The sequence below is a fragment of the Psammomys obesus genome, unplaced genomic scaffold (genome assembly GCF_907164565.1).
Source record: "Psammomys obesus unplaced genomic scaffold, mPsaObe1.curated_primary_1811, whole genome shotgun sequence".
Classification (NCBI taxonomy): Eukaryota; Metazoa; Chordata; class Mammalia; order Rodentia; family Muridae; genus Psammomys; species Psammomys obesus.
Genome location: NW_026585686.1, coordinates 13899544 through 13908128, shown reverse-complemented (window position 1 = coordinate 13908128; position 8585 = coordinate 13899544). Strand labels below are relative to the sequence as shown.

The 8585-nt window shown below is 40.4% G+C and overlaps 1 non-coding gene across 1 annotated transcript; it reads right to left on the bottom strand.

Moving 5' to 3' along the window:
• Positions 1-3555: 3555 nt before the first annotated feature.
• Positions 3556-3662, bottom strand: LOC129665254 (U6 spliceosomal RNA). The gene has a single exon (XR_008718361.1). It is a non-coding gene; the product is annotated as a U6 spliceosomal RNA (small nuclear RNA).
• Between the last annotated feature and the right edge of the window lie 4923 nt (positions 3663-8585).

Sequence of the window (8585 nt, the reverse complement as noted above, 5' to 3'; positions counted from 1 at the left end):
CTCATCAGGACTGGTTGCATTGTCTTCCTCTGTGGTCTGGCAAAGCTGCACCCCCAAGGGGAAGGTGATCAGAGAGCCTGACAGAGGCTCATGACAGAGACAGCCCTGCTCCCCTTACTAGGGAATCCACTTGGAAACTGAACAGCTATGGCCTTCATCTGAGCAGGGGGGTCTAGGTCCTCTCCATGCAAGGTATTGGTTTTTTGTTTTGTTTTGTTTTTGTTTGTTTATTTGTTTTTCATGGTATTGTTTTTATCAGACTTCATTCAAAGTAGTTTTGATTAAGCATTTGGAATTGAGGATGATATCTTCATTTTCTAGCTAAATCATCAGAAGAGCTTTTGATGAGTTAATATCTTAAAGCTTTAAGATGTAAGATATATTATGATGCTTTATGCTAGAAATTAAGTTTATACTTCTTGCAATATGGAAAACAGATCTTTCCTACAGTGACACACATTATAAATAAAAATATATTGAGTGCCTGGTATCATGTCTCTGATTGGCCCCAAAGTGGTGTGCTTATTTTTTGTATATTCTCTAAATTCTCTGATTCTCTAAATCATCTATTGTTCTCCTTCTTGTCACCTTCTACAGGGCTGTTGATATTAGCATGGGACCTTTGATGATGATTACACTAGGCACAAATCTATGAATATAACAGAATATAACAGAATATCTAGAATATCTTTAGGACTTTTTTTTGTGGGAGTGGGAGGCAGGTGTATTCAGTTCTACCCTAGATCTCTGGGCCTTCCAGATTTCAGTTCCTGGCTACCAAGGCAGCATAAGGCATGGACTCCTTCTCTAGGCATAGACCTCAAGTTAGACCAGTCACTGGTTGGCCACCAGCCACCATTGACCAACCAGGACAGGTTTTGTGTCAAAGTTTTCGTGGATGAGTTGTTGTCCCAGTCCCACCCTTGGAAATGGAGAGTGGTAAGAATCCTCGATTGAATCATCCTCTTGGGTTCCAGGAATTTTTCACTAGACTAGATTTCTATGAAAGAAATAAAAATCTTTTATCATCTTTGTTCTTAGAATGTTATTTTAGTCACTATTTTTTTTTTTTTTTTGAGACAGGATTTCACTGTGTAGCCTTGGCTGTTCTAGACTCTCTTTGTAGACCAGGCAGGCCTCAAACTCAATATGATCTGCCTGCCTCTGCCTCCCCGATTCCTAAGATTACAGGTGCATGCCACCCAGCCAAGCTTAGTCACTGTTCTATTGTTGTGATGTGATGTGATGTGACAGCATAAAAAAATATTTTCATTGATGGCTTCCTTAGTTTCAGAAGTTGGATCATGACTGCCATGGGGGAATTCCTAATGCCCCCAATTCCAGTATTCTCTCCCTCTACTCTCTCCCTCCATCCTTTTTTCCCTAATACCCCACCTGATATCTCCTGTTTCCATCCCTACCCACCCCCAATTGACACTCTTAATCAATCTATTATTTCCCCTTCCCAGGGAAATCCGTACAATCCCTCTAGAGCCCTCCTTGCTCCTCAGCCACTCTGGTAATGGATTGTTACATAATTATCCTTTATTTAGCAGCTAATATTGGCCTAAAAGTCAGGCCAAGGAGGAAGAGAATCCAGGCAGTCCTGATGAGATTTAACAACCTATGGGCAGATGGCAATGGTGAAGAACTCCCTCATTCAGTGGTCTAGGTGAAGGGGATGGGAGGAAGAAGAGGAGTGAGACTAGAGGGAGTTGAGGAAGGGGGTTTTAATAAGGATATATAATGAATAAATTGTGAAGAAAAAAATTAAATTAAATTAAAAAAATTAAAAAAGTGAATGCATATCATATTTGTCTTTCTAGGTCTGGATTGCCTCACTCAGAATGTTTTTTTGTTTTGTTTTGTTTTGTTTTCTTTTGTTTGTTTGTTTTTGTTTTTTCCTAGTTACACCTATTTGCCTGCAAAATTCATGATGTAACATACTGGGTTTTCTTTATCACCGTAGTTAGACTATGAAAGCCAGATTAGAGATAACTCAAAATTCCTAATTCCAGATCATGAGTGTTCAGTGCTATATCACAGAAGAGAGAGCTTAGATCAGATTCTCTCCTCACTCGTGTGTGTGTGTGTGTGTGTGTGTGTGTTATGGTGTATAAATATGTGCAGCTGAAAAGCACATGTATGCTGTGTGTGGAGAGACGAGAGGATATCAGCAAATCCTTGCCATTATCACACCCCATCTTAATTTAAAAGCAGGGTCTCTAATTGAATTTGGAGCCAGCCAGTTAGTCTACACTAGCTAGATTCTAGCCTTAGGGATTCACCTGTATTCCCATCTCTAGAACAAGAATTATAGACATTCACTATGTCCTCATCATGTGTAGCAAGCACATTACCTGAACTATCTCTCTAGATCCAGGGATCTAAAAGAAAACACCCTAATTCACTTCTAGTCATGAAATAGTACATTTCTTACGTTACAACATTGTCATTATTATCAAAGAGACAGAGACTCAGAGAGAGACACTTGAATATTTTGAACTTTGGCCCTTTACTATCATTTTATGTCAATTGTGATGACTACATATAGCCATTAGCGTGTGCTGAGTAGGCATTGAGGGAGCAGTAACATCCACATGCCTGAAGTCCTGGAACAGAGATATGGGCTTATGAGTTACAATGTCTAAGGGAAAGATAAGACAGACAAATACTGATGAGGACAGAATTATCAGAGTATTCCCTTTCCCCTTTGAATCCAGTGCCTCCTGGGCCAGCACTTTGGCCTCCAATTCTTTTTGCTTCCTCTTAAGCCTCTCAATCTCCAAGTTCTTTTCCTCTACTGTCTTAATGAGTACCATTTGCTCTCACTTTGGGGTATTCAGTAGAGGTGTTCCTTGGCTTCCCCTGGGAGGCCAGCAAACGATCCAAACTCAGGAGGTTCTCCAACATGGCTGGATCCATATTGCTTAGCTTCTGTAAGAGGCTTAGTTTCTGGGAGGCTGAGGCTGGAGCTGCTACAGACTCAGGGCTCCCAGACGATTCTTCTTCAGAGCCTTTGGCTTTCTTTGCCTCTGATGGGCCCGGCAGTTGTTTCTGAGACAGCTTAACAGGTGGCAAAGCATGAGGCTGTAGACTCTCATTGGTGAAAGGCCGGTTAATCACCTCCTTGGACTTAGTAGTGAAGTCAATGCTGAGATTGTATCCAGGTAAAAACATCTTTCAGGAGCAATGTTGGTAATGAGGATGCTATGAGCTGAGCCACCCAGAGAGCCCTGTAATAGGCGAGTGGGCTTGCTGTCCCGGTAAAGAATACGAGGGAGCCCCTGGTTCAGTGCATCCACCACTTTGCCCAGTACACAGAAGGAGGTGTTGATGGCTCCATTCTCTTTGAGCCGAATGTCCTGGTTGCCGGTGTGACGATTGTCCTCTGAACCATCCAAATCAATAAAATACAGTTTTCCTTCCCGCTGGAGAAACGAAGCCAAACGTTCACGCTGCTCCACCTTGACCAGGAGCAGCGCATGGCTACAGGAGGAACGCTGGTTAAGCCGGTGGCTCCCACAACTCGATTTCTACTGGCTGGCAGGAAAAAAAAATATGGAATGCTTCACGAATTTGCGAGTCATCCTTGCGCAGGGGCCATGCTAATCTTCTCTGTATCGCTCCAATTTTATTGTATGTGCTGCCGAAGCGAGCACCAAAAGCATAATTTTAATTTTATATATCTATATACTCTCACTTCCCATTGTTACCCTATCCATCTATTGATATACTTACTGCATTCCTCCCTGATTTACCTATGTTTTGCCATTATTAAGAGCTTCAGCTAGGTATGAGTGGATAATTCTTCAGTGAATTTGAAATCCTCCAGCACTGTAACAATTCGGAATTTAGCCAAGCAGGTCTCTAATTTTTCAGGCTCTCTTGCTCTTGCCCTTCCTTGTTTAATGGCAGTCACTTCAGACAAATGCCATAACATACTTTGAGTTTCAAAGTATGTTCTTGACTTCTAAAGGTGCTTTGATCATTCATTTTGTTAGCATCAGAGAATAAGGACAACTAATTACCTAGTATTCTATGTAGACCTGTGTACACGACACAGATAACTTGAATGGCATTCATGTTGTCCCTAGGATATCGGTGAACATAAGGATAGTTCTCCTGTGAAGCAGTAGTAATAAACAGCAATAACAATGGCATCAACTACCATCACCAAAATACAAAAGAAAAAGAATCTAAAAGGAATTATGTTAATAATAGTAAGACTATTGGGTAGTTACATATTTATAAAGCATGTTTCACATGTAGCAAATTAATCCTATGGGGTGGTCAGGAAAAATGTATTTCAGTCTTGCAGATGCAAACAGTGAGACTCAAAAGGATGACTGCACTCTCAAAGTTAACATGAATACCTAGGAGTCCAAAAATACTACTTCCCACCGAACGTGTTTAGTGTCAATGAACGTTAAAATGTCCCTTTTCTTTTATCTAGACATTTCTAGCCATGAAATTTTTCTTTTCTGGAAAGAATGAATAGAAATAAATTCTACCGTAGTTTCAGAGTGTGTTTGCTACTTTTTTTGTCATTACAACTAAATAATCTGACAAGAAGCAAATGAAGGAAAACAATTGTTTTCTGTGTTCACTGCATCGGGAAATGCATTATGACTGAACAGACAGCTCCATGGTTCTTTGAATATGTCATAGCTGCTTGTTTTAAGGTATGAAATAGAAGAGATAATTCAAGCCTGAACCAGAGATAGGCTATAACTCATAAGGCCTGTCCTCAAAACTGCACTTTCTCAAGGGAGGCCACACTTGGTAAAATTTCCACACTCTCCCAAAACAGCACCATTAGCTGGCAGTGCTTGCTCAAAAACCTGTGAGTTACATTTCAAAATCAAACTATAAACAAAGATTGCTACATTATCATTATTAATACATTCCCCACTTGGCTCCTAATTTGAGGGTGGAAAAAAATGAAGAACATCTGATTATAACTGAAAAACATTTGTGGATCAGGTCTGTTAACTTCCACAACATAAACTGTGGTGTTTAATGGCATTCAACTTGGTTTAAATACATTTTCCCTCTTCAGATCAAAGTGTAATTGTTTTAAATTCAACAGTGCATTCTTTGACAAAACAGTGTAGGAAACCAATTTAAAATGAGGACATCTGGCACTTTCTCAAAAAAATTAGGAATAGTGCTACCTCAAGATCCAGCTATACCACTCTTGGACATATATCTGAAAGATGCTCAACCATACAACAAGGACATTTGCCCGACTATGTTCATAACAACTTTATTCATAACAGCTTGAATCTGGAAACAACCTAGATGGCCCTCAACAGAAGAATGGATACAAAACTCGCAGTACACTTACATAATGTTATACTACTCAGCTATTAAAATAAAGGGAATCTTACCTCCTTCTGAGGGAGAAGCATTGTTACCAGGCCACAGAAGAAGACACTGCAGCCACTCCTGATGAGACCTAATTGACTAGGATCAGAAGGGAGGAAAAGAAGACCTTCCCTATCAGTGGACTTGGGGAGAGGCATGCATGAAGAGGGTGGAGGAAGGGAAGGATTGGGACGGGAGGAGGGAGGGAACCACAAGAGGGATACAAATTGAATAAAGTGTAACTAATAAAGAATTAAAAAATCAAGGGGATCATGAAATTTGCAAGCAAATGGTGGGAACTAGAAAAGATCATCCTGAGTGAGGTAACCCAGAAGCAGAAAGACACACATGGTATATAGTCACTTACAAGTGGATATTAGACATACAATATAGGCTAAATATACTAAAATCTATAGCCCTAAAGAAACTAAACAACAAAGAAGACCCCATGGAAGGAGGTTAATCCTCATTCATAAGGACAAACAGGATAGACAGTGGAAGTAGGAGAAGATAGGGAACAGGACAGAAACCTACCACAGAGGGCCTCTGAAAGACTCTACCCAGCAGGGTATTGAAGCAGATGCTGAGACTCATAGCCAAACTTTGGGCAGAGTGCAGGGAATCTTTTGGAAGAAACAAAAGACAGGAAGATCTGGAGAGAACAGGAACTCCACAGGAGACCAACGGAGCCAAAATATCTAAGCTCATAGTGTCATGAAGAGACTATGAATCAACAAAGGACTATGTATGGAAAGGACTCAGGCCCACTGCTTGGATGTAGAGCATGGGCAGCTCAGTTTCCATGTGGGTTCCCTATTAAGGGGAGCAGTGGCAGCCATTGGCATGAACTCAATTGCCTGCTCTTTGATAACTTCCCTCTGGCAAGGTGGCCTTACTAAGAAAGACGATCCAGACAGTCCTGATGAGACCTGATAGGCTTGGATCAGACAGTAGGGGAGGAGGACCTCCCTATCAGTTGACAAGGTGAGGAACATAGAGGGGGGAAGAGGGAGGGAGGGAGAAACCTGGAGTAGATGAGGGAGGAGGCTACAGCCAGGATACAAAGTAAATAAATTGTAATAAATAATAACAATAAAGAAAAAAATTTTAATGAGGAAATAATTACTTTGGCTCATGGATTTAATCCATTGTAACTTGTCTATATTATTTGTGGACTGTGGCATTTTTGGGTACCGTGGTCTGGAGAATGTAATGGAACATTTTTTACACATGCAAATGATAAGCACTAACAGAGAACAGAATGTGATATCCTCATCAAGGGCTCATCTCCAGTGCCCTAACTTACTTCCCCTACGCCATAGCTTGTAAAATACAATATAGTAGCATCACAGGCTGGCAAGTAAACTTTTAGGATGTGGACCTTTTTGTGCAACCACCCAAGGCCATACAGACTGAAAGGTGTACGTGACTCACAGTGCAATGAGGGTCCACGAGTAAGTCTTGAACATCAGTGAAGGGATCAAACTTCAGCAAATCCTGAATGGATAGAAAACTAGATCCATCTATGGCTCTGCAATTTGTTTGAGGTCTGTGAACAATTTTAGGACATATAAAGTTTTTTTTTTTCACAAAATCTTTTGTTCCCAGAAAAACACTTTTTGTTGCCAGATAGACTGGTACAAAAGTGCCACACATATTTTAACAAAATATATGGTCTACAGATTTTATGTTATACAACCAGAAATATGGTTATTTTTATTTTCACAAATAATATTTTCTTGCCATTTAAAAGTAAACCTCAAAAAAGAGAATACAGAACACACACACACACACACACACACACACACACACTCCCTTAAGGAACTGCAGAGATGGCTGAGTGGTTAACAGCACTTGTTGCTTTTCTAAAGGACCCAAGTTCAGTTCCTAGAACCTATATCTGGAGGCCACACCCATCTAAATCTAGTTGCAGAGGATCTGATACTCTCTTTTGGCTTCTGTAGGACACAACTATACACATGTAACATCTACTCAGAAAGACTCACACACATATGCATAGATGGATATAATGAAAATAAATCTTCAAGAATGTTTTTAAAGTAATTGAGAATGTTTCACAGATGAGATATTCACTTCATTATGAATACACCAAAACTTTGTAAAATACCAAAATGCCAGATTTATTAGAGTAGAATCCTAATTCAACTCATCTAGCATTAGGTTTATGATGTTCAATACCTAACTTTGCTCCCTCCTAAAGAAAAAAAAATCAAAGACGCCCAACATCTTGATACTAAGAAGAGGCACTATCTTGAAAATGAGCCTGCAAATTTCATGATTTCCTCCTTTTTGATTGCTGAGTAGTATTCCATTGTGTAAAAATACCACAATTTCTGTATCCATTCCTCCGTTGATGGACACAAGTGGTGGGATCTAGAAAAGATCATTCTGAGTGAAGTATCCCAGAAGGAGAAAGACAAACTTGGTATATACTCGCTTATATACACCTACAAGATATGATAAACATAATGAAATCTACACACCTAAAGAAGATAATCAAGAAAGTGGACACAGGCGAAGGTGATTAATCCTCATTTAGAAAGACAAATGGGATGTGCATTGAACGTATGACAGGAGTCTACCACAAAAGGCATCTGAAAGACTCTACCTAGCAGTGTTTCAAAGCAGACACTAAGACTCATAACCAAACCCTCGGCAGAGTGCAGGGAATCATATGAAAGAAGGGAAGTTAGTATGATATGGAAAGGATAGGAGCTCTAGAAGGACCAAATATATCCGGACACAGGGTCTTTTCTGAGACTGACACTCAACCAAGGACCATCTATGGATATAACCTAGAACTTCTGCTCGGATGTGGCCCGTGGTAGCTCAGTAACCAAGTAGTTTTCCAAAGTAAGGGGAAAACGGACTATTTCTAACAGGATCTCAAGGGCAGGCTGTTTGACACCCCCCCCCCCCAGGGGAGGAGCAGTCTGTTAGGCCACAGAGGAGGACTTTGCAGCCAGCCTGAAGATACCTGATAAAACAGGGTCAAATGAAAGGGGAGGAGGTCCTCCCCTATCAGTGGACTTGGAAAGGGGCAGGGAGGAGACCAGGGAGGGAGTGCGGGGTTGGGGAGGAAATGAGGGAGCGGGATACAGCTGGGACACAAAGTTAACAAAATGTAACTAAAAAGAAAAATAAAATTAAAAAAAAATGAAAAAAAAAGAAAAAGAAAAAGAAAATGAGCCAAG